Raw genomic sequence first — 27,138 nt, 5'->3', positions numbered from 1 at the left:
TGATAATGGTCAATAAATAGTGTGCAAAATTGCTAAGGAAAGAAATAGAATAAGCAAACCATTTAGAAATATATAAGTACAATGAAAATTAATAAGAGTCAAATTTTTACTATGGGGATTGAGACCGGGACTTAGGAGGAGATCTGTGCTAGTTTATAAGGATTTTAACACCACTTTTTAGAAACTATGAGATGTATTACCTCAATAAAAATAAAATTAGTATTAAAGTAGTCTTAAAATATAGAGAGGGAAACAATATTTTAATAGAGAAAACATTACAATTTAGTGAAGTGTTTGTATATATTTTTGCACAATAACCCAGTAGTAGTGGAGAGAGTGAATTTGGGGTGCAGCCTGGTAATGGAGGTGAGAGGTCTGCTCACTTATTTATTCATTCAGCAAACATTTATTCCATAAGGTATGCCTGGTACTGTGCCAGGCAGGGGGGATAAAGTGGAGTCCACAAAAGAAAAAGATAAGGTGCTCTATGAGAAAATGGTTTTAAAGCTGTAAACACCAAACATATGTGGTTTCATCTCTCTTATCCTTGGTGACATGAGCCACTGATTTAACTTTCTGGGCAACAGACTGCCTCCCCATCCTTCCAAACACTCTTACAAATTGCCATGTTGTCTATCAACTTGAACCTCACACTGATGAGATCAGAGGTTTCCTAACTCACCCTTCTCCCGGCACGACAGGGAAGGCTTTGCCAAGGAGTCATGCACGGGTCTGCCTTCAACCTCCGCTGATGTTTTAGTTCGTTTAAGTCTGTCTAATCACAAATAAAAATCAACCCCTCCCCAGTTTGAGGAAATTCCGCAGCATGACTAAAAGTCACAAGACTGGACACCCAGGTCATGCCAGTTTTTCCAACTACTTTTAAACATGTAAGTTCGAGAAATATATATGCTTAAGTGACTTTCTACTCACAAAATACTCTAAACATGTAACACGTCAAGACCCATTTTAGGCATCAAAGTGGACTTGTTCACATAATTGTACATAGAGCATCTGCTCTTTATGGTGTTTTCTTTTTTTATTTTTATTTTTTACATTTATTTACTTTTGAGAGACACAGAGAGACAGCGCAAGCAAGGGAGGGGCAGAGAGAGAAGGAGACACAGAATCAGAGGCAGGCTCCAGGCTCTGAGCCGTCAGCACAGAGCCCGATGCGGGGCTTAAACCCACGAGCCGTGAGCTCATGACCTGAGCCGAAGTCGGACGCCCAACCGACTGAGCCACCCAGGTGCCCCTCTTTATGGTGTGTTCTTAACCTCTGACTTCTAACTTCATTTTGCATCAATTTCTTAGAATGTGAAATGAACATACACTGGGACCTTATGTGGAAATTACTGTAACTCCATCTAATTCTTTCTTTCTATGCTAAAGGAATATTTTATGGGAAAAGACCAAATGGTTTCATGTGTAATGTTTTCATCTAGCCTTTATGCAAGCCCTGACTTGCACAGAAGCCACAGTAGGCTGAGTAAGCCATGTTTCTATATATAAATAGTATTGAACCCCTTTATGAACAAAAAAAAAATGTTGTAGGTATAATTATGAACATAATTACAAAATTTAATTTAATTCGTTTAATTCGTTTATCAAATTAAGGACAAATAAATCAATTTTAATAAAACTAAACAGATAGGAAAGAATATAACAACACATATCCATGCGCATAAGTATAGTCATATATCAACACGTGCAATCGTGCAAATGTAAGTATAGTCTTATACAAGCACATGTAAAGTATATACATATATTTGCTTAATGCTAGCTTTATAATGAGCCACAAAATAAAATGCTATATGTGCCTACTATGTAAGTGTAAACAAAGATGTGCTTATTTCTTCATTTTCCCAGAACATGTTACCAAAAAACAGTGTTCTTGTTCACAACTTCTGCTGCTTTTTACCTGCAAACACTTCAAATTGTGATCCCGTACACTCAGGAGTAATTAATTATTTCTTAAATTTTTTTAACCAATGTTGGTAATTTTCCCAAGCTTCTAGACTAACATTGATTGATGTAATTTCAGGCAAATACGTGTTTCCTCCTAAAAGGCTTTTTTGAGCAAAGTACTTTCCTAAATGTTCCATTAAAAGAGACCTATAATGACACCAATGTAAGATAAACATATGTTTTCCAAGGCATAATTTGGGAAATGATGTTCCCTTATGCTTGATCATATATATTAAAAGATAATTCCCCAAAAACAACAATTAGTAAATGAAGATTTGGTCTTTGCAAAGAATCCCCTGCTAAGTGATTACTTTTCAAAAGTATGTTTTCAAGACTATCTTAAGAAATAATCTTACATTATAATTAAATGAAACATGATCTATTTTTATCAATATGGTAAAGTTTCTAAGACCATAACAAATTTTTATTATATTCATAATATATATTTAAATGTTCTATTTCCAAAATGACTTGAAAATGCTAAGTACCACAGCTATACAATACCTCCTGAAATATGCATCACTGCCACAAACACTAAGTTGTTCCAGTTCTGTGGAATTTTGAGCTACGAATTTCTTTTTTTAATTTTTTTAATGTTTATTTATTTTTGACACATAGAGAGAGACAGGGCATGAGTGGAGAAGGAGTAGAGAGAGAGGGAGACACAGAACCCGAAGCAGGCTCCAGGTTCTGAGCTGCCAGCACAGAGCCCGATGTGGGGCTCGAACTCACGGACCACTAGATCATGACCCGAGCTGAAGTCAGATGCTTAACCGACTGAGCCACCCAGGTGCCCCTTGAGCTAAGGATTTCATTACTACTGCAGATTGAGAGAATGGAAGAAACTCTGTGCATACTTCATATAAAATACAGGCTTTGTTAGAAATATTTAGCCTATCTTAAATAAACTATACACAATTATTTTTACAGTCATGTATTTGGTATGTCTTGAGAGATAAGATGTTTTAAAGGAACCGATAGGGGGCACCTGGGTGGCTCAGTCGGTTAAGCGTCTACAACTCTTGATTTCCGCTCAGGTCAGATCTCACGATTTGTGGGTTCGAGCCCTGCATCTGGCAATGTGCTGGCAGTGCAGAGCCTGCTTGAGATTCTCTCTCTCCTTGTTTCTCTGTCCCTCACCTACTCTCCCTTTCTTTCTCAAAAATAAATAAATAAACATTAAAAAAAATAAAGGAACCAATAAATAAATAAATACACAATCAGAATGAAGATACAAAATTAATAAGAACTCATTTTCTTGCATTTCTCCACTTATAAATGGTGGTAAATATTTAGTCAACTTCTTGATAGAAGGCATTCAAACCAGTGCATGTCTTGGTGAGAGTCCAAAAAAGTCAAAGGGGTCAGATACTCATGACAGGATATAGGGTCTGTGTGCAACAGCCTAGAGTGGTTCTAATGGTAACATTCTAATCACATGACTGAATGTGGTTAGGCTGGTAACTCTAGTCCTAAACCAGCTTGCCCTACAGTGGGCAACAAAATATCAAACCGAAGAAAAGCAATCTTACAAGTAAAAGAAATGGGGAACTTGCTAATTTATAGAAGCAAAAAACTGAGAAAATATGTATAGGAATGGACTCTAAGGGTGATGGCACCACAGAAGAAGCAGCACAATTTTAGAACAGGATAAATCGATGAATATGAATGCCCAGGATAAAATGTAGTAATTTGATTGAGAGGGCTTATAATTGTTTTCTCAGTTTGATGAAATTCAAACCTAGAGTAAGCCCTATCTTAATTCAAAGGACCACCCTTGCTCGCTAGGAAGGAAACTGCAACATTATGAATACGTTCAGAAATGGTTTTTTCCTACATTTTCCCAAAAGATCAGGTAGTTATTTTCCATGATAATTGGCACTGGGGAATAGGAACCTTTCTGGAATAGAGCATTGACTCTGAGGTGTCACTAATGACTGAAAACCAAAAAGTCAGTGCATGTCAAAGATTAGAGTCCAGGTATGGCTTAATCACATTCTACTTCACAGTAGGCTCAATAGGAATCTCAAATCCGTCCTGTGTTTATTTTGCCAATTTTCCCTTAACCTCTAGATTAAAGGTCAATGTGATGAAAGGTTAATTTCTGAATTCCTGATGCTGAAACTGCGCAACACAAACCTAGAGAATACATCCAAAGAGATAGTTGTTCTTGGAACAAATTGCAGATATTAGTGTCACTTTGCTATTATGGATTTGAATGATGTAAATAAAGAAGATAATTCGTATCGCATTTCCACCTGATTCTCTACATTGACCTATGTAGAGGGTAAATGGATCTTCAATAATGACAATGAACATGTATACGCTTAATCAGATGGTGACCTCCATTTTGCTTAATGCAACTGATCAAAGGGGTACAGACTCTAATATACTCGGTATACTTGGCAGGTGGCTCTAAGTCATTTACATACTGAATTGCTTGCAAGGATCCCCATTTGATTCAGTTTTAGACAAAGTGGTTCTGCTTCTTGTCCTGTCTGCCCAGTGGATTTATATGGTAAAAGATTTATCTGGAGAAGAATAGGGTGCTCTTAGACTCTTTGGCATTTCTGAGCACAGGGATCATTTTGGAAGTCTCTATGTATAAAATTATACAAGTGGGGCTTTCCCCATGTTCTGGATAGAGTGAGATGAGCAAGAATTCTAAATCAAAAGGCTTAGGTTTTACTTCAAGATCTGCCAAAAGACATTTGTAATGGAGGTGTGTTGGATCTCTCATGTTGAATACACAGCGTCTTAAAATAATTTCTTTTGCGTATGACAATTTCACACATCTGATATCCCTATAGGTGTCCAAAGAATGAATGTTTGCTGAATGTGTCAATAAATAAAGGAATCTGTTCACTCCCTTGACATCCTTAGCAAGGAACTTTTCAATGAAAGGGATAGGAGTCTCTTATCCATTCTGTGCTGTATACTTCAGCAAATCCGATTTTTCATAATTGAAATGTTAAAAGTTGGAAAAAAATATTTGTGAAAATGACTCAAAGCACTATATACCAGACTCTCAAAGTAAATGTGCTTTGCAATAAAATTGCCAGTAGCAAATTATGGAAACTCCTTGAGGCATAATGCTATACATGTGTGTATTTTTCCTCAACGAAAATTACAATGAGAAACTTTGACTCTCTCACGGTAGTTACTATAACCTTATGTCACAATTCAAGGTAAACATATTGGCAACTCTCTCTCCTACTATTAAACGAGATAAATAACTCACAGAAATGCCTTGTCTATTGCGGAGCACCCTCAGCCTTGCCTCAACTCATGAGTGGCAAAACCGGATTTGTAACAATCAGAAAATACACTGCCCAAACTTGCACGTAGCGATCTAAGATCTTTTAATAACAAGCAGATGGGATATAGAAAGGAGTAAAGAAAAGCCTTCCAAGGCCATTCTCATCACAGAGACAGACAAGGGCCACAGAGGCTTAGAGGAAGGAGCCACCACTGACAGCAACATGAGAACGAGGTATTAGCATATTCCTATGCCATGACATCTGGTTTCTTCTCCGAATTATGCCAATTAAAGGCATAATTGCAGAGAATGATAGAGGACCTAGACTTCTTTACTCATTCTATTCCCCATGCTGAGACTTAGAATTATCATTTGCAGCAAGAAGATGGTAAATAAATATGTCATATTTTTTAGTTGTATTTGCCATTATTTCATATGAGTTTATTGTGTGTATGTATATATGTATACATATCTGTATGGATGTATATGCACCTTTCCCTTATACCAAAGGTTAAACTCTTCTTTGTTTTATTTTTAAACCACTAGAAATAAGAAAGTTAATAACAAAAGTAATTCCTAAAATGTCTTTGTCACTTAATTCAGAATCACAGAAACTCAAATTTTAAAAGCAGTCATCTAGGTCAGAATTTCCCAAACTCTCTTCCAAGGAACACTACATCTAGAGATATTAACTATGTGTGCATAAGAAAGGTTCCATGGTCACACTACTTTGGGACATGTTGCTTCTGATACCACCTCTTAAAATTCACAATGAGTGAGGCCCCTGGATGGTTTACCTGGTGAACCATGCAACTCTTGATCTCAGAGTCATGAGTTTAAGCCCCACGTTAGGTATGGAGCCTACTTAAAAAAAAAAAAAAAAAAAAAAAGTTCACAAAGTGAGTGCTAACATACTGAAGTCTCTGTAGTAATGCAACTTCTTCAGTCTAATTTAGCCTGTCTTATCCAAAGTAATTTCGCAATAAAATTTCTTTACTCATAAAACTCCTATTGAAGATCTCCTAGAAGTATTATTGCCAGAACATCTGCAAGTTTTCAACTAGTTTAATTCACTCATTCTGTAGATGAGGAAATGTAATTGAGTATGACAAAACAGTGAACTCCACAACTCCTATCTTCAATTTGTTTCTGTTTGCCAACCATTGATCAAAATGTTATCCTAGATCCCAAAGTCCTGTAGAGTACATGTTTACTTCCTCTTCATCCCAAATCTCAAAAACACAGCAATGAAGGAATTAGAATGGCATTAATTCGTAAAGACAACAGCAAGACAAAGGTACAGCAGTTATTCTGACATTGACAAACAGATGGAAATGTGCCTTAGCAGAGTGGAGGAAACACCCACTAAGACCCTGAAATGGGTGGGGGTGGAAGGGTGCCTGGGTGCCTGAGTTAATTAAGCGTATGACTTTGGCTCAGGTCACATCTCATTGTTTGTGAGTTGGAGCCCCTCATTGGGTTCTGTGCTGAGTTGTGCACAGCCTGCCTGGGATTCTCTCTCTCTCCCTCTCTCTCTGCCCTTCCCCTACTTGCGCATGCACTCATGCTCTTTCTCTCAAAATAAATAAATAAACTTAAAAAAATAAAAAAGAAAAGACCATGCATGGGGACACGGAGAAGAGTGACCCATTCTCTGGAGACACGAAGTACTACAAAAGAGCAGGGGGTGGCTACGAAGCTGAAATATAAGGATTGAATAAACTCTCCATGTAGAGTACCTCCTCTCCCACCAAACTTTAGGAAATAACTATTTCTAAGTGACTCAGTGGGTAATGAAGCACAGAAAGGCTCATGGAAAAGTAATAAAACAATTTAGATTCTTCTGATGATTCATTTTTTTTCATAGGAAATGCATTAATTTCAGCTAATACTTATTGAGCACTGACTATATAAAAACAATGGATTAGACCCTGGGGATACAAAGATTACTTAACAGCAAAATTTAAGGAAAGCCATGATTCCTGGTCTTAAGGGATTAACAACTACAGTCAAAGGGCTCACAAGGTTTTTCTGATTTTTAAACCATTCATTGAAGAGGTATTGAGTGAGCGCTAACAAACTTTATGAGGTCTTATGTTTAAATTTCAGAACCAATTCCATAACCTCTCCAATCCCTCATTTCCTCTTTTATATAAAAAGGCTATGGGGTGCCTGGGTAGTTCAGTCAGTTAAGCATCTGACTTTGGCTCAGGTCATGATCTCACTGTCTGGGAGTTCGAGCCCCACATTGGGCTCTGTGCTGACAGCTCAGAGCCTGGAGCCTGCTTCGGATTCTGTGTCTCCCTCTCTCTCTGCCCCACCCCCCACTCGTGCTGTCTCCCTCTGTCTCAAAAATAAACATTAAAAAAAATTTTTTTAAAAGGCTAATAATAACAGTAACCACTTTATAGAGTTGCATACATGAAAAAACCTTTGATAGATATTTCTGGTAAATATATATGTAAGAAAGCACAGTATTCCCTAGAATTAAGTATTGTTTAACCAAATTTATTGGGAACCTACTAAGTGAGAGACCTGAGATTTTACAATGGAACCTAAAAGCTTCACTTTACCAAAAGTGAACAGGGTATCTGGAAGGGATTATACCTGGGCAGGAGGAAGCCTTCGAGATGATAGATGTGGTCACTGTCTTAACTGCGGGGATGGTTTCATCAGTATATTCACATGTCAAAACATATCATACTGTGCACTTTAATTACATGTGGCTTATTTTATGTCAATTAAAATTCAATAAAGCCATCTAAAAAAGGAACATAAAAATCACACTGGACGTATTTATCAATCCTTTAAAGACATGCACCTGTTGTCTTATTTAACTCCTCCCCCTCCAAATCTAACCACTCAATATGGGGTACACTGTGGGCACTTGATCTTCAATTCAGTTTGGGCAGTAAAGACCTGTATTATTAATCATGAATTAATATATTTTAAAAACATAATTTACTAGTATATTGGCTGTATTTGAACAGGTTGACATATGGCATTATTTGTGGATGACTGGTGGAGATTTGTTTTGTTTGCTTGTTTGTTTGTGTTTTGAGAGAAAGAGAGCAGGGGCAGGGCAGAGAGAGAGGGAGAGAGAGAATCCTGAGCAGGCTCCTCACTGTCAGCACAGAGCCCGATGTGGGGTTCAAACTCACAAACCATGAGGTCATGACCTGAGCCAAAATCAAGAGTCAGATGCTTAGCTGACAGAGCCACCCAGGTACCCACCGTGTTCCCAAATATCCAGGTCTCTACTTCTGTGTCAATGAAAGTTTGCACTTTCTCGTCCTCTGAAGTTGCTTTGGTTAGATGACTGGTTTTGGCAAATGAAATATAAACATAAGTGATGTGTGTCACTTCCAGAGTGAAACATTTCTGAGCTGGTACATGCTCACCTCAGTGCTCTTGGAACTATGGGTCAAAATGGAGACATCTGAGACTTTAGGAGGCTAGAACCCTAGGCCCCCACACAGACGACAGCTGCCCTGCAGGGTCACCTAGACTATAGGTGACCAGGAAATAAGCTACTTAGATAAGATTTCTTGTTGCCATAGCGTTACTGAGCTCATCCAAATGTGTACAGAAGATGAACAGTACCATATGTAGCAAACAGTGAACAAAATTTTTGTAATTTAAATATTAAACTTAAATATAAAATGGCATAATATGTAACCAATTTTGTTCGTTATCATAAGATACTATCTTAATTATAATGGAAACTCCTCCGACTTTTGGCTAATTTTTTTTTAATCACTGCTTAGCACTGCTTAACTAGGGCAAAAGATACAAACAGACTGGGGTCAAGAAAAATATCTCAAAGACCAAGATCAAGTACCATGTATTCCTGTATTCAGAGACAGTTGATACACCCCTGAGATAAGAAAGTAATAAAGCAAATTTTAAGGTCTCATTTATCTTCTGAACATCTTTCCCCTTGGGTAAGATATGAATGGTTTTTTGCCAGCATGGAGCTATCCGATTTTCAGAACTCACCTGTGAGTACAGGTGTACATGGACTTGGTCAGTTCCCCACTGAATGTTCAGGAGCAAAACTATTAAAACATACTAACAAGCATTACAGGTGGTACTTAAACCCAGCAAAGATACCACTACTGACACACATTCACCATCAATGAGACAGCTTGTTTCCATAGCTGCTGTCAAACGATGCGTGTATTGATTGAGTTAAGCAATTAGCTGGTCTTGTCAAAGGTCAGGGGCTTTGAGGGGGTAAGTCAGGTTGTTGCGGTCACCCCTATAAAGCTTCAGGTTCTTGAGGGGGTTATGTTCGTAGGCAAAAGGTGAGGACTTCTACAAAACTTGGCCAACAGCCCTGCCTCTTGCCAACTCCTACAAGAAAAGTTTAGCCCTCAGGAAATGCCTAGCCTCAAATTCAGTAGCCATAAAAACATTGAGCCTTTTTTTCTAAATACTGGGACTGCCTGTGATGGGTGATATCTCAAAGCAGGAAAAGAAAAGCTAAACTAAAACTAAATGTCAGTTAATTTAACCAAACCCCATAAAAGGGTCCAACATTTCAGAATGGGCTCAGTATCTTCTCATCAATCTAACTGGCTCAAACTAGTCATGTTTGCTTTTAAGAGATTTAGAATATTTCTGATATTGAGCACGTTGGTATTGATATAATTCTTTAATTTTCAGAAGTTATTTTTGCTGATTGTTAACAGTTTAAACATGCTGTTAATGAGTCATGTTTCCTATCCAACTAACCATCCCAGCTTAACAGTAGCTAACAGAATATCCTGAATGCTAATCTAACTAGGCCATTACACTTCTGAAAGATGCTGTAAAATTACATTTATATAGTCCTCAGACATGTGATTCCATATGTTATCTCCTTGGATAAGTTTGAAACTTCAAAGTTTTTGATTAATATACTGAGGTATTACATTTTAACAATTCTTCCTTTGATTTGTTCTTGTCAACATTCGTTCCCATTTTTAACCCATCTTTGCCCTTAAGGTTTTTTTCTATATTTTAAAAGAATAATGTGGAGACAGCAAAATTCCCATTTTTAGTGTCTAATTCTGCAAGTTTGGTAGATGCATAAAGTCATTAATCAGTATCATGATCAAATTAGAGAACAGTTCCTGGGGCACCTGGGTGGCTCAGTCGGTTGAGCATCTGACTTCGGCTCAGGTCATGATCTCATGGCTCATGGGTTCAAGCCCCGTGTGGGGTTCTGTGCTGACAGCTCAGAACCTGGAGCCTGCTTCAGATTCTGTGTCTCCCTCTCTCTCTGCCCCTCCCCCACTCATGCTCTGTCTGTCTCTCAAGAATGAATAAACATTTTAAAAAATGTAAATTAGAGAACAGTTCCATCATCTCAAAAAATTCCTCCACTTCCCCCCTCCCCTGCCCTGAGTCCAACCTCCCAGAAACTACTGATCTGTTTTCTGTTTTTCTAGGGGTTTTTTTTTTCTAGCTTTGCCTTTTCAAGAATGGCAAATAAATGGAATCATACAGTGTCTAAACTTTCCAGTATAGTTTCTTTCAGTTATAGCTTAATGTAGAAGTAAGTGAGGGTTTTCTAACATGTCCTGCCCTTTCTCAAAATTGGGTTTATTAATTCCTATAGCACTAAATATACATTTCTGCCTCACTTCCATAATCTAACATTTCATATTTAGTAATTTCGAATGTAAGTTCTTCATACCAATCAAATCAATTTCCTCAAAGTCTGTTAGAGAAAATTCCTTTCCACTTCAATGCCTTTGCTCAAATTGCTTTCCCCTCCTGAAATACCAAACCTGTCACTTTGTTTGACTAATTCAAATCCTTCACATATTCCTATAACCTCAGATCAAGTCCTGCCTTCTCAAATAGTTTTCTCTGGAAAGTATATCTAACAACATACCTTATGTTGGATTGATCTCATTGAATTTATTGGGCATATAATACCTGAATTGTTTCAGGTTTATTCGTGTTTCCTCACCTTCCAGATTGTAAGGTCCTCGAAAGCAAGATAAGGTCCTAGCATGAGAAGGGTTATATATAGATATTCACAGAGGTAACTTGGGAATTCCTATAAACAGGTACTGGGAGAAGAGTATGGGACTTGTATGCCCTCATAAACTTGATTATTGGTGTGCAGGTAGAGTGAGATATTCAACCAACTCCTTGATGAGCTGAAAAATAAAGATGCTTGGGTTTTGTCGTTGTTGTAATAGAGTGTATGTATAATTGGCATGGCCTCAGGGAACTCACAGAGATTGGTTTCACTAGTGTTCGTGGGTTCATTGATTGCAAGAGCCATCCTGGTGACTTCTTGTTTTCCCTAGAGTTAGCGACTGGAAGGAGAATGCCAAGTTCCTAACTGAGGAGTAGATGAAAGCAAAAAAGTTGTTAAATGAATACCATTTCTTGAGGTAATGACTGCAAAATGGAACTCGGAATTTCCTTTGAGACACATGAGATTCAAGAGCCTGATCTAGCTAACCTGAGAAAAAGTCACAGATCGGTATTAGTTGTCAATGGTTCCCTCAGACTCCAGGGATATTCACAGTTGCTTCATAGTGGCTAAGAGCCAAGGGTATTCAAAATGAAGTACGTTGACATGGCTATGTGAGAGTCACACATTTCTTATTTTAAGAATTTTCCATCTGCAGGTACTTTGCATTAGTAATCAGCAGTCTTATCATTAAGCCACCATTAAGGAACCACAGATTCTTAAATATTTTAACGCCTTGTATTTCAGCAGAAAAATTGTTTTCTAGAAACAGAAACAACCAGTGGTGCTTTATGCTATTTTATTAAGTAAGCAGTTTTAGAAACAGTTAAGGTAAACAGACTTTGACTATTTTTCACAATACATTGAATAAGCAGAGACTGTCAGATAGTGATAACAGTATACCCCATCAGCCACTGCTTTGGTCCCTCATAACTTTCCCCTCTTTGATAGAAGTCTCAGAGATGTGTTTATACTTCCTCAGGTCTGTGCGGATAAATGCAACCTTGTCTCTAACACATTGTCTCCATGCTTAGGCCACATTGGAAGTGAGAAACATTTCAAGTGACTGATGAAAAGAAAGTATGCTTTTTTCACATCTGAATTATTTAAACCTAACAAAAAAGAAAGAGCTTAAACTAAAGAACCATTATTATGATAATTTTCATTGTGATAATTCCTATAATAATAGCTTTTAAGTTAGGCAAACATTTAAGCTTTTGGAAATATGCACAGGAAAGAAATGGTATCTAGGAGTGTTGGAAAGTGTTTTTCATTTATCCTTTGGATACTTATACTTGTATACACTTGATATCAAAGTGAATATCAAAGCAAGGAGATAAAAAGAGAATCAAAGTCTTATAAGACCCCCACAGGGTAACACACAATAGCCTCCATTAGCTTCATCTCCCTAAGAGGTGGGTTCTGAGTTAAGCAGATGATTCAGATACCAGCACAGTTTCTAGTCATTGACCTAAGGCTAAGTACCTTGCTTATCTGTGATGGCCGTCAACCTATTTCAAAAACTGACTCTCCACAGAGCACAGAATGTAGGCGTCAGAAACAAGAGGAATCAGCAGTAAAGTGTCTCATATTTCTCAAGGAAACCCCACAACCTGGAAGCAAATCAAGTGAAATCAATACAACATTCACTTTCATTACAATGAGTCACAATCAAGCAGTGAAATCAGAGGTTCATAACAGAACAATTTGGGGAAAATGAGCACGTGGTTTCCTAGGAAATGGGTCTGTCCCAACTTATGAGTAATATAAGGTCTTATTATATTTTCCAGTAAAGAAAAAAGTAAACAGTTTTCTGAGACATTACTACTTACTACTCAACATGAAATCCAGGCTCTTGAAACCTGATCTTTGATTTAGGAGCTTAAGTTTCAAACAACTTAAGGATACCTGCTCGGTGATTATTGAGTTAGGTTTGAGATTGCTTTCAACTCTATTAATATTTTCTAAGAATTGTCTGCCCTTCATTTTCAGGGCATGATAACACACTGTCTCTAAAGTTACAAATTGCCTACGCTGGGATCCTCAAGTCAACACTACTGGATTGCCATTTTTTCAAAAGGGGAAGACTTCAACAACCTTGGGATAAAGACAAACCAGCTCATGGATTCTCCATGTAAACGGAGCAAATCATTACCATTTATGGTTGTGACAATTGTATTTGTGCTTTGGAGACAGAACGAACATAGTACCCTGACAATTTTAAATAAAAAGACATAAATTGCTACAAGTACAGGAGGAGACAAGTATAAAGTTTTGAACATTACACACTCATTGATGGAAAAAATGAACCAGAAGAAAAAAGGACCTAGAGTTACAAATGTTTCTATGATATTTTGTCACAGCCTTTTCAGGACTGAAGGCCATGGTGACCTCCAGGTTTACCTGAGCTTTTTGTTTTGGTACCTCTCAGAGACTTGATGAGACTCCCCCTTCTCTGCCCGTGACATCACTCAGAAGAAAATGTGTGAGATGCCCGCAGAGTGCCTTGTGCACTTGGTAAGTCTTCACCATCCACTAGCTGAGATTTGAAGGAAGGCACTCTTGGTTTAAGTGAGGCTGCCAGAACCACCCCCTGCCCTTCCTCACCAACCAAGCTCCACTGCATCTATCCGAACACCAGAAATCCCAACCTTTCAGAACCTTTCAGAACTACTGATTTCCCCCATCCCTAAATGAATCCCAAACCTTCCTGATCACCATCTTAGTGAATAGCTCTATCAACCACATAGTTGAACTCCAAAACCCAGGAGACACCCTTGATTCTTCTGTCTTGCTCAGCTCCCAGTCTAATTCCAACATTCACTTCTATTTCTCTTCTCCTCCCAATGCATCACCTCTTCTTTGAACCACTTAACGTTATTTCCTAACTGGTCTCACTGCTGGCATTCTTGTCACCCTACGCAGAGCTACCAGGGACATCTTTTCAAAATAATGTAAGCCAGGTTCCTCTGCTTAAAAACCTCTAATGTCTACTTATCACAGTAAGGGAACAAAATCCACACTCCTTTCAGTGTTCACAAGGACTTGTGTGACTTTTTACATCCCACTCTTGCATCCATACTGGCTCTTTGTTTTTTCTCTGATGGCCAAGCTCCATGGTCCTTCCACCTTGGATATGCTTCATCCTGAACTTTGCATAGCTTGCTACTTCCCATCATTAGACCTCTGCTCAAAAGCCATCCATTGTGAGGACCTCCAATTGCCTTATCTGAAGTAGCCTCCTTCCCCAGTTTCTGTACTTCTCTACCGCTTTCTTTATTTTCATCATAAGCATCATCACTATGTAAAGTTGTTACTTAATTATTTTCTTGCTTGCTCTGTGTTTCTTTCCCCTTGTAGATATAAGTTCATAAAATAAGGAACACTGTATTTTTTATTGATGTATTTCAGCTACAGTGTCAAGCATAACATACACACTCAATAAATATTAACTTAATAAATAAATGAAAAAGTGAATAAGTGAGTGCCCCCCTAAATCAAAATGTTTATGTAAGCCAGTGAGGAATTAGTAAAGCTACCACTTCTCACATGATTGCTCACCACCAACAACTCCTTTCCAAATCTGCAAATTCTCAATCAACATAGAATTTAGACGGGAATGACACTGAATGATGTGTAGCCCTTGGACTATTCCTCTTGCTAGGTTTAGGATCTTCATGAAAGTTTTGCAGAATCGTACTAGTCCAACCAGATTTTATAATCTTCAGAGGAGGCATCCCACTGTCCCCCACCAGTCAGGGAATTTCTCCTGGCAAATTGAGCTTATATATTTAAACTTCTTTTGCCCCATATTCCATGGAAATAACTAAAGAATTTAAAAGTAAGAAAATATCTATAGCAGCTTAGAATAAACAGAAAAGGGTAAAATAGCTCAATAAGAAACTTGAAAAATGTCAAGAGAATATTAAAATAATGGATTTGGCCCAAGAGAAAATTTGATCCACGCTGACGAGTTTATACAACCAGTCAAGAAAAGAAAGGACACACCTGGAACATACATGAAGAGGTTTCCTTCAAGTCAAGTCTTGAATTACCACATACCAGATGCAAGAGCAGGCACTGAGACCCTGGGTAAAGGCCAGCAGAAAGCCTAAGGGAACAATGACAATGCCCGTAGCACCAGCTAACTTCAGTCTGCCAAAGCAGAGAAACAAAGGAAGAAACTTAGCCCAGGAGTAAAACCTTAGTGTTCTACCTCTCTGGGAATATCTTCCCTACCACTTACCAGTAAGTATTGCCAAAGGGAAAGCACACTGTTCCAATGATATGGCTGGAAAAGGCAATGATAGGCTGCTGTGAACAGTGCTAGGGCTTGGCTTACCTTCACCTTCAATAACTGACCCCTGGCTTTACTCATTATGGTCATGCAGCTGACAGAAATGGAGGCTTCGCTGTTGAGGAAATACAGCGATCAGTGTCTTAGTGGGAAGACAGAGGGGCCAGGACACCCAATTATGGACGGCTCTTGGCATATGTATTCTGAAGGATAGTCTACTAACTTTCCATCTCCTTGTGCCCGCAGGTCCCAGATTCAAGCTGACTCTCCATTCTCTGCATCCATTCTCTACACTCAGTAAAAGGGGGGATCATTTCAGTAGGGATGGAGTAAAGTGACCATTTGCTGCCTGAACCCATATCTTCAACATGTTTTAAACAGTCTAGATTAGAGGTCCTAAACTCAGGCTGTGGTTCTCACATAGGGCCTATGTTTGATCTTTTCTATGTGAGTGATCCTAGAGTGATGGCATGAAACTTTGAAAAACTGTACAATTTGATCTTTGCTTTCATCTCCACTCCTCTCAGTGAATTTAACTTTTTTTTTAATTTACAAGACTTGGAGATACATTACATTACTCTCTGATACCATGAGTGAAGACAATGGTCATAAATAATATTAATTAGGATTCAAACAACTAGTAACTCTTTGATAATAAGTTTGGATCATAGAATATGATCTAACATATAACTGAAGGTTAGCAACTTAGAAGTTTCAAAACTTACCAGGTCTATCCTTTTCAAAGCAAGTAGTGCTTTGAAATGTTGCCACTCTTGGCCATGTTTTTTCCTATTTGCTTTGAAGGTCTAACACATAGAGGAACTTCACAAGTGTAGGTTGACTTAGAATGTGACTTTCTTCTTCTGTGACACTTATCTGGAGGGACTCATTGTTCTCCTACAACAGGGATGGCATCAGGATGGAGTGGAGACAGAGTGAGCCTACATGCCCCATGACCTCAGTTCTCATCTAGGCTCTGCTATCACTAGTTCTTTGATCCCAGCATCTTCATGCTTCCGTTTCATTGTCGGAAAAATGAACAGCTCTGCAACATGATAGTTAAGGTCCCTTCAAGCCCTAACCCTCCATGATTCTACGAGCAGATCTAGGAATATGCTTTAATCCTGGATTTCTTAGGTTTTTCTCTCAACGCCTCTCGGCCTTTAAGGAGAGGTGTCCCTAGGTTCACCTGCTCTGTGGTGGGTAGTCAGGCTTCCCAGGAGATGAATTGCTGAACAATAAGGAGGAGAAATGAGCTCTCAGTATGAAGCATTAAAGGGAAAGAGAAGAGACAGAAGAGAGAAATGGGAAGATAAGTCAATTAGGTTACAGAATAGGCCAGTGATTTTCACATTAGAGCCACCTACAGAGTTTTGAACAAAATACTAAGCCTCATTGCAATCAATTAAATCAGAATCTTTCAGACTAGGACTGGATATTTAAAGAAGAACTAAAATAATAAAACTCCTGGTACTTCTTTTGCATAGACAGAATTGAGAATCACAAGACAAGATGATGGTGAAAGTATCATTTGAGAAAGAGAGGAAATAAATACATTCAGAAATATCCTTATGCAGATGGAAATTATTTTTTTTTAAATCTACAAACCTAAAAAATGTTAACTGTTCTCGGTTTATAAAGAAACCACACATCACTCCTTTTAATGAGTCTGTTGGGCAGCCAGAGTGGAGAGCCACCAGAGCATATTTTAATATGTGCTCCTTATTATATCATTGGAAACTTAGGTCATTGGGAAATAGGGACAGAGAGTTGTTATTTAATCTGTCACCATAAATGAGAAAGGCTATAATTTAGACTCAACTATTCTGAATAAAGAAGAAATGAGTGAAAGTTTTTGCATTTTTTGAAAAGCTGTGGATCCCTATAACTCATTATGAATTCTTAAAGGCCTGCACACGTACACACTCAAATGCGTGATTGCCTTTCTGTATACACAATTCATGTGCACTACGTGGATAGGGTTGGGAATGTATTTTCTTGATGTCAATAGAGTTCAATGTTAGACACATCAGAAATGAACAGGATAGATAAAACTCTACCTCCTTATTTCTGACATGGAGCAAAGACTGTAACGTTTCCTCTTAACCTCTAATGTTTTAGAACATTATCTGTCTCTGTGTCTACTCAGAGCCAACTTCTTTGTGATGCAGCTGCTATTACAACCACCACACGGTTATTCTGTATTTCAGATCTACTGGAAGGACTCAGATCTACTAAGGACTTCCTTCATGAGTACAGTTTGTCTAAACTGTTGGTGTAACCTGGGAGAGTATATGAAGATAACTTATTCTCACAGAGTTCTAATCGCTGATTATTTAAAATAACTGAAAAAAAGATTAGACCTCAAACTTACTACATTTCATCTATCATTAGATCAATCAATCTCCATATTTTTTCCTTTAGAAGTACGGCCACATTTGGATAGTGATGATGATGATGATGATGATGATGATGATATGAACAGTAATAAAGCAACAATTTAATTAACAATTTTGAATTTAGGACCAGATTTGGAAGCATTAGTCTCAGAACAAGGGATCTTGAAGCTGTACTTCAATTTTACTGACTCAGGCCTGTAATGAGCAAGTGACAGCATGGCCAGCATCACAAATTCTGCAACATTAGCCTGAAGTGGAAAATTAAAAATCACTCTAAAGCTCAACTTCCCCTCTGATAGAAGAATGGGAAATTTGGGAAGCTGGTGACAGTCTCAGCCTGCCATGCCACCATTAGGAGCCAAGGGCCTCATTTTGAAATAATTGCCTATAGTCTCTGCAGAGAATAGCCAAAAAAGCAACAAACACGTGTAGTGGTGCACCGTGAAAATTAGAGCAAAATCTCAGGTGGAGTGCATTCCTGTGATGCATTATATAGGATGAATCTGTAACTGTTCTTTACCTGCATGGACTATTCCAGTGTGCCATCTTCTGAATTTCTTTATATACCTCCTTAAAACATAATTTAAAAATACTACAAATAGCTATTATGCAATAAGAAATATTACAGCCATCTCTAGGTAGCGTTTTAAGACTGTGGGCACATTACACAAAAACATCTCCAAGAAAAGTTGAATTTTTCTCTTTGTTGAAAAATACACCTGTAAGAATATATGCTAATTACCCGGCTCTGTGATAATCTAGCTGTTGATTTTCCCCTTCTATATGTTAACATGAAAGACAATCTTAATGTGCTTGTCTTCTAGCATCCTGTGTGATTAAATCACTGATAGTCTTTATATAGTCAACATCCAAAATAAATGCAGACATAGTAATGGCAGTGGCCAATGAAGATCATTCAGAGTAATTGAGAAGGAATAATTTGTCACAGATATGCTTATCTTAGAGACTGCCTTTCAACACCATAGCCAAGTTTCACTCTGGTTTATATACGTACCTGTCTTTTGATTTTTTCTTTTAAATAAGCCATACTTCATACTTAGTTTAGTGTAGTTCATTCATGGAGATAAGCCTTTATAATACCAACAAATAGTGTATTTCTTTAACAAAGTGAAGATATATTTAAATACTGTCTTTCCTTTCCTGACAAACATGAAATGACCAGATGTCAATGGTTCATTTCTCTACTTTATTACTTTTCCTTCAATAAGAAGTTGATCTCGTGGTAAGCTATGTCTAAAAAGAGCTATGAAATCCATCACTTTGAATGAATTGATGGGTCAATTAAAACAACTAGACAATTTAGTCGAAGAACAATTTACAGCAATAGATCTCAAATTTAATCAAAATGGTCCACTGCTTGAATGTAAAACCAAATCTTAGTAAACGTAAAATAGACTGGGGTGGGATTGGAATGTCAACATGAAAAAATCCTAGTAACAGATTGTATCATTGTATTTAATTTCAATTCTGCTAATGAAATAGGAAGCAAGCAGAAGGTAATTTGAATTTAAACATGGCCAGTCCTTCTGATATGTTAATTACAATACAGAAACTATTTGATCTAAAAATCCGTGCAAAAGATATGAAAAACCACTTGTAGTGTTTTGTTTTGTTTTTAAATTCAAATGTAAAACTTTACTATAGCATCCTACTAAGTTCAAATCTAAAACATCATTCCTTGGTAGAAAACAGAAAAAGAGTTTCAAGATAGGATATCTGAAAACTATATCTGTGCAATAATATAATCAGATGAATATTTATACATAGCACAATGAAATTACTGTGACTTTTCAAATATCCATCATTTATAAATTATTGAGGCAATAATATCTAAATGGCATTCTGTATTTTACTTACCTATAATTTAAAAAATAATTGCTATATTTTTCAATATAGAATATGTATATGTGCTATATTTTTAAATATAGAAAAATATTGATGGGTTTCACTGAAAGCATACCAAAATATGCCCAAATTAATGATATTGATACATTAACATGAAATAAAGTAATTGGTATGAATATAAACATAAAATGTTTCAAAGTTGATGTGCTCTTCTAGTTCATAATAGTATTTTATTTTTTTTAATGTTTATTTATTTTTGAGAGAGAAGGCAGAAGGACACAGAGAATCCCAAGAAGGCTCCATGCTGTTGGCACAGACACGGATATGGGGCTCAAACTCACTAACCATGAGATCATGACCTGAGCTGAAATACAGTCAGACGCTTAACCAACTGAGCCACCCAGGCCCCCCCATAATATTATTTTAAAGATGCTACAGATATCACCACAAATAGGAGTTGAAAATTTTCTTATAGTTCTAGTCCAGATGGTCTATATTTCTTTAACCTCAAAGTTGGAATTAAAATCAACATTTTTTTTTGTCAACTGACTAAAATTTCCCTATTGGCACGATAATCATGGCCAATATCTAAAATAAAAAATGTTAGGAAAAAAGTCACAATTACTTAGAAACATGAACTAAGCCAAAGTTGTAGATTTCATACTTTGCAGTTTCAGTGACCTCTTGTAGGTACTCTGAAAAACTAGGACACACTCTTTCAGGGACCTTTCCTGTGTTACTAAGTTCTTTGGGATGTAAACTCAAGCAAAGGGGCAAGAAGCTGATCAACTCTATGTTTTATTCCCTGATACATAGGGGATAAAACAGAGGCCACTACTGAAAAATAGCTCCTTTCCAGATGACACCATTGGGAGATACCATTGAGTGACTGAACTCTTGAATGCGAATTTCCTTGTGCAGTTTATTCCTTTTATTTAGTCTCCATTTGCTGTTAATTCCAAGAGGGGGAAAAAACTAATTGGGATAGGATTTTTTTTTTGAATCGTGAGGATGCTAAAGATCAGAGCTGGAAAGAGAAGAAACTGTGGACAGCTGCCAGAATAGTAAGGAACATCTAAGAGTCAGGGTAGGAGGCCAGAAGAAAAAAATGTGTTGTGTTTTCTGGGGTTTTTTCCTTCGTAATTTTGTTTTAAGGATAAGAAAGATAGACTGAGGTAAAATTATCAGATTCTGAAGGGCCATGGTTATAATCTCAATGCTCTTAAAAAATCAGCTGAACCACCACATTTTAACACTATGAAGAATCAGCAATGATGCATACAAGGAGAACTATTTGGAGAGTTTAAAAGTCTCTCTCAATCTGCATTTCTTCCACTTAACCCAGGAAGAGATATACCAAATATACAGGTGTGCACAGCTGGTTCTAGGCACTCAAAGTTGGCCTCTTATGAATTCTAGCATAGTGACTTCTGGGTGAAAATTGGGGACCATTTAGATTAATATCTTTTTAGTTCAACATTGCTTGAATGGAATCTTTCAACTAGAACTTTAGACCAATTAAATAGATTTTTAAAGAATCAATGTGGATAGGTTATATGGCACAAGTTAAGAAGACTTAACTCAGGCATGTAGATATAGGGGTAAAGCCATTACTTAGTTATGAACCTGATTTTCATCAACTCATTAGGGAGTGACAAGTTGTTAGCAATTTTTTAGCCAATTGATATTTTCTTTTGGAATCTTATACTGATCTTTATAGACTTTTCTACCTTTTATTGTATCTCTTTAAGTTTAATCTGCTACTGCTATTTCTTAGATTTTACCTTCTTTTTATCCTACCTCTGTCTCCATGTATGTGTGTGTACGTGTGTGTGTGTGTGCGTGCACGCGCAAGTCAAAATTTCTGTCTGCTAAGCAAGAGATAATGCTTTTTCTCTGAACAGGAAGCAATGTGATCCTCACTGTTTCTTCTCACCAAGGAGTTACTTAGAAGTACCCATATGGTAGTAAGGTGAATGTCTGTTGCTTTTGTTTACTCAGAGTTCCCTCCCCTTCTGAAAATAACAACCCTGCAGTTATATTTGGAGAATCACCCTTTGCCCACTCTTAGAGCACGCACCTCTTGTGGAAAGAGAACCTTACGCAGAATCAAGAATGGGCACATGATCCAGTGCCAAAGGATTATAGGAAATGAGAGTCAGCTCTAGAATAATGTTGTGTTAGTAAGTGATAAACCTGGAACAGCTAGCAACCACTTTGCCCCGCCCCCGCAAGCCAGAAAACTGCTCATCAATAGAGCCAACCTAGGAGAACTGAGCAGATATGGAGAGCGACTGAGTAAGCCCTAATGACAATCTCAGATGGTGAATCCATCCTCTTTGCAACTCACTCTGTTCCCAAATCTTTCAGAACTCTTGCTTTTGTGAGAAATGCAAGACTATTAAAGCAATATTTTGATGTTATCTAAAGAAGGCAACTCTTGTTTTCACTTTCAGATTGTAAAGTTAATGGGAAGATTTTTTTCTGGGGTGTCCTAACACAGGACTAGAGAACTTTTACCTCTTTTCTTCTCTTTTTCTATTAAGAATTTATTTTACATACCTCCTACTCCATCTTCAATTTTGGAACCAAGTCCTTGGGCTTCACTATTGAACATATTCATTGTATCTTAAAATATTAAGTTGCCATGGACATGATAAATTAAGCAAAGTAAATAAACGAGTCAATTTCTAATTAATCAATGTATATGAGCACAACAGAATTGTACTAATCTCTGCTCATACAGAGAGATGTGCTTAAATACCATTATTCAGCATACAAACAGCTTGAAATAAATCATAAGACCACTTTGTCATAGTTTAATAACTTCATTTAATTTACTTATGAACACACTTCCTCCACTTGTAGTGGTCAAACTTCAAATATAGTAAAACCTTGGTTTGCAAGCATAATTCGTTCAGAAACATACTTGTAATCCAAAGCATTTGTATATCAAAGCGAATTTCAAGCACCATTGGCTCAGTTGTAATCATGTGACATTTGGCATCACATACTACTCGTGTTGCAAGGCATCGTGTGTTTATCGAGTTAAAATTATTAGAAATGCTTGCTCGCCTTGTGGAAGAATGCTTGCAGAACAAGGGGCTCATAATCTAAGGTTTTTCTGTACTTCACTTCTAGATAAATATATTTCAAGAATGTTAAAAAAATTAATTGAAATATTCAGTTTTAAATCTTTCAAACTTTTATTACGTTAATATTTCAAATGGCATTGGTCTATAGAATAACTTAAAGACTATTCTCACACGCTTTCATGGCATATGTTAAAGATGCGATATGTGTTTCTAGGTGTTTTTTAATCAAGTTTTGAAAGACATTATCTAATATCAGCTAGTATTTCTTTTTCTTTTTTTTTTTGTTTTTATTTATTTATTTTGAGAGAGAACATGTGAGCCGGGATGGGACAGAGAGAGAAGGAATTCCAAGCTGGCTCCTCATTGTCACCTCAGAACTTGACATGGTGCTCAATCCCATGAACAGTGACATCACGACATGAGCTGAAATCAAGAGTTGGATGCTCGACCAACTGAGCCACCTAGGCACCCCTAATATAACCTGGTATTTCAGTGGTGTTTCATCTGGGATATTCTTCAGATAGATATATCATATTGCTGACTTGTATACAAAACCAAGTAATGTGTTAGAGCATCACCAGGGATTCAGGCAGAAATGAAGGTTGGGTCCTGGCTGCTCTCAGTAGACTTCTGTTATTACTAAGCTGAGATTTATACAAAGAAAGACAAGTGAGAACAGGTTTGGGGAGGGAGGAAATGTTGTCAAAGGCATGTTGCTGTTGATACTATTTTTTTTGCAAGAACTTTGAATTGGTTGGAGTAATTCTGAAAAGACTCAAAGAAAGAAATTTTGTCTTTTTTTGTAAAGTAGAGAGAAAAGATCATGTCGTCTGAGGAAGGAAGAACTATTTTGCAGAAGACAAAATGATGTAAAAGTGGAGGAAGATAAGTAGGAAATATAAAGGGCGAAGAGAGTAGAAGAAGAAGAGAAGGAAGGAAAAAAAAGAAGAGAAGGAAGAGGCAGATGAGCCACACAAACACACACAAATGTAGAAAGAGAATGTGTTTTTGGAAAATGTCAGTCCAATTGGCATAGGTTATACCCATTACGGATAACTGATCCAGTACTCTGGTTTCTGGGAACTGGCCCCCTGCCTTCTTTCTTTCTCATATTTTCATGGGTAAGCATATTTAGATAATGTGACTCTGCCTTTGGTCACAAAAGCCTGGTTCAGGGCTAGGCACAAGATCAAGATGGACCAATGGGCTTCTCCCCAAGAGTATGTATAATTCAGAGAGTTTAAACAGAGTCTGGCTGTTCTCTTGAGGAGTACAGGTGTAGGCTTGGAAGGTGTTGTTGGCATCCATTTTCCATCATGGAGACTTGAAGTGGGAAAATTTGGTTTCAAGAGAAAAGGAAGAAGAAAACCCAGGTCCAGAGGGAAGCAAGGCAATGAGAGATGGAGAGAGCAGGCATACTTGCTTCCAGGAGGTTTTTGTAGTCCAGCTTCCTTGATTTCCATTAGATACCCTTGTATCGTCACAATACATTACCTTTCCCTCACCGTGAGCTACAGTCAGTTACAACCATATGTAATAAAAAATTTTAATCTAAGAACCTGGTGTAAGAACTAAAGATCTAAAAGTACAATAATCACTGTGTGTATATATGCATATGTAAATATGTAAATATCTATTTATATATCTCCACCAGCTCCACAATTAACATTTTAAAGCTGAAAGCAAAATATTTACTAATTCAGCCACCCCATTCAAAATACGTTTTAAAAATGGATATCAGAGTTGCAAAATCACAGTAGGGGAGATGATAAAACACATTCTTGAAACTCTGAAGGAATTGTGATAATGATAGTCATCAGCTTGGTGTGCTCCCAGAAGCAATTTAAAATGTTATCCTGGGGCGCCTGGGTGGCGCAGTCGGTTAAGCGTCCGACTTCAGCCAGGTCACGATCTCGCGGTCCGGGAGTTCGAGCCCCGCGTCGGGCTCTGGGCTGATGGCTCAGAGCCTGGAGCCTGTTTCCGATTCTGTGTCTCCCTCTCTCTCTGCCCCTCCCCCGTTCATGCTCTGTCTCTCTCTGTCCCAAAAATAAAATAAAACATTGAAAAAAAAATTTTTAAAAAAAAAAAATAAAATGTTATCCTAAGAATCTTGTCAATGTTATCCTAAGAAATCCACAATGACCCTATCATTGTGTCAGCTGCACATTTAGTTCTGGTTTTCATACAGGATTCTGATACTTTCTACTTACCTCAACAATGGAACCACATTAAGTACCGCACGGCATGTTTCCAGTTTTAAAAAATATGCTTCCCTAACTATTATTTACTGATTTGTTTCTATGGTTTTCTGAAGTTGCATAAGAGTCAACATCACTACTATTCAGAAAGTAGGGCATGTATTAACAGTCTATATTTTACAATCAAATTTAAAGAATCATTGGAGATTTAATAATAATTTTGAAAATTAAATTGGAATTTATGTGACCATCAATGATAAATATATGTCAGAATAGCCATGACATTATGCCTTAGTGTTGTTTTATATAAGAGAAGAAGGAAAGGACAAGGGTAGGAAGAGAAGTTTCTTAGAGCATTTAAAACACACTAAATTGCTGTTGCAAAAAGCATCTTATATCTCTTAGCAGGGAGGATGAAGAAAGGCTGTACACGCCATTGCTTGTGAGTCTGTACATTTAAACTTTTTTTTTTTCAACGTTTATTTATTTTTGTGACAGAGAGAGATAGAGCATGAACGGGGGAGGGGCAGAGAGAGAGGGAGACACAGAATCGGAAACAGGCTCCAGGCTCTGAGCCATCAGCCCAGAGCCTGACGCGGGGCTCGAACTCACGGACCGTGAGATCGTGACCTGGTTGAAGTCGGACGCTTAACCGACTGCGCCACCCAGGCGCCCCGAGTCTGTACATTTAGACTAAATTTGTATTTGCTCTATCAGTATGGTAAATGAGTGAAGAAAAAATGTCAATGCACAAATGGATTTTTTCTTTCTTTTTTTTTTTGAGTTAGTGTGTATAAGGGCTGAAAGATCTATGTTCATTATAGTGAAGATGTTTTAATGTCTACAATTTTTCTAAAAAGGATGTTGAAGAAAGTTGTTGAAAGACTTTTAAAAAATAAGAGAAACTAATGAGCATTCAATTCTGGTGCATCAGGAAGTGGGGAAACAGTGAGGATTTTGAGCAGGGGCAGCTGGGGTTCAGGCTAAATAACCATTTTGGAGAAAGGTGATGAATAGGGCTTTCAGGGTGTTTGGTTCTAGGTGGTGGCAGGATGCCCACGTGCAAACTCTAGAAGCACCTAGAAAAAAAGCAATGACAATGATAGCATTTGTGAGGTATTTAGAGACAGAGCGTATGACTTATTGGCCAGAGGGAAATTGCCACACCTTTCAACATTGATCAGAAAGTTTTTGAGAGAAAAACTACACACAAGTTTATGATGCTGAAAAGTTGTAAATTGCCATAGCAAACTGGCGGGAGAGGGACCTTGCCTGTACACTGACTTTTGGGGTAAGCTGACTCTTTTTAAAAGTTTTCCTTGTCTGACACAGTCTTGTTATTTTATATATTTTTGCCAGACTCAATAATAGAAGTGAGAGCTAGGCTGGGAGCAATAGAGAAGGGGGCGGGGGAGGAAGGGGAACAAATATCGCTCTATTACAGCCAAAGAAGTACATTCAGACCAAATAGTCAATTCTTAATTACATTTATGAGGAATCTTGTTCTTTTTATTATATCATGAAGGAAATAAGGAAATACAGTTTGCAATTTAAATCAATCTTTAAGGAGGCAAAAGGGAAAATTAAGACAAATAGCAAACAAACTAAAGGTAATACTTCATGTTGAATGTAGTCACCCTAAAGAGCGAGAGCTAAGAACACAAATAATATACTTCTTGTACACAAACCACATCAGTATATCTTTTCTCTGATTACTTAAACAATAGGTAAGCTATCTCCATGCTGCTTACGAAATTTCTCCTATATCCTTCCAGTTTTTATTGGAAGACTTTCCACTGACTTTTAAGTGTAGCTAAAGCACAATCAGACTGTGCAGGCATGCTGGGTTGCTGAAATACTGCCCTCATTTCTCACTTTGTAAAAATCAGTTTTCACAGCAGTGCATTTCTATAACACTTCCTCATTTGCTGCCAGCCCCCAGCCCCATCCCCAGCTGGTCGGCAACTATTTTGAACACCATTTCTCTTCTTTCTCCTGATTCACCGTCTATCATTCTTGCCTCCTTTACATCTACGGACCAAAGCTCAAATTCCTCATTGCTGTAACGACTCCTTCACC

At 37.6% G+C, this 27,138-nt stretch overlaps 1 protein-coding gene across 1 annotated transcript in view; it reads right to left on the bottom strand.

The window, feature by feature from the left end:
- The window catches only part of RAB27B (RAB27B, member RAS oncogene family), a 148,085-nt gene that overhangs the window by 62,696 nt on the left and 58,251 nt on the right, over window positions 1-27,138 (bottom strand). The window lies entirely within an intron of this gene.

This window comes from Prionailurus bengalensis, chromosome D3 (genome assembly GCF_016509475.1).
Source record: "Prionailurus bengalensis isolate Pbe53 chromosome D3, Fcat_Pben_1.1_paternal_pri, whole genome shotgun sequence".
Taxonomy (NCBI): Eukaryota; Metazoa; Chordata; class Mammalia; order Carnivora; family Felidae; genus Prionailurus; species Prionailurus bengalensis.
This window is presented reverse-complemented; position numbering and strand designations above follow the sequence as displayed.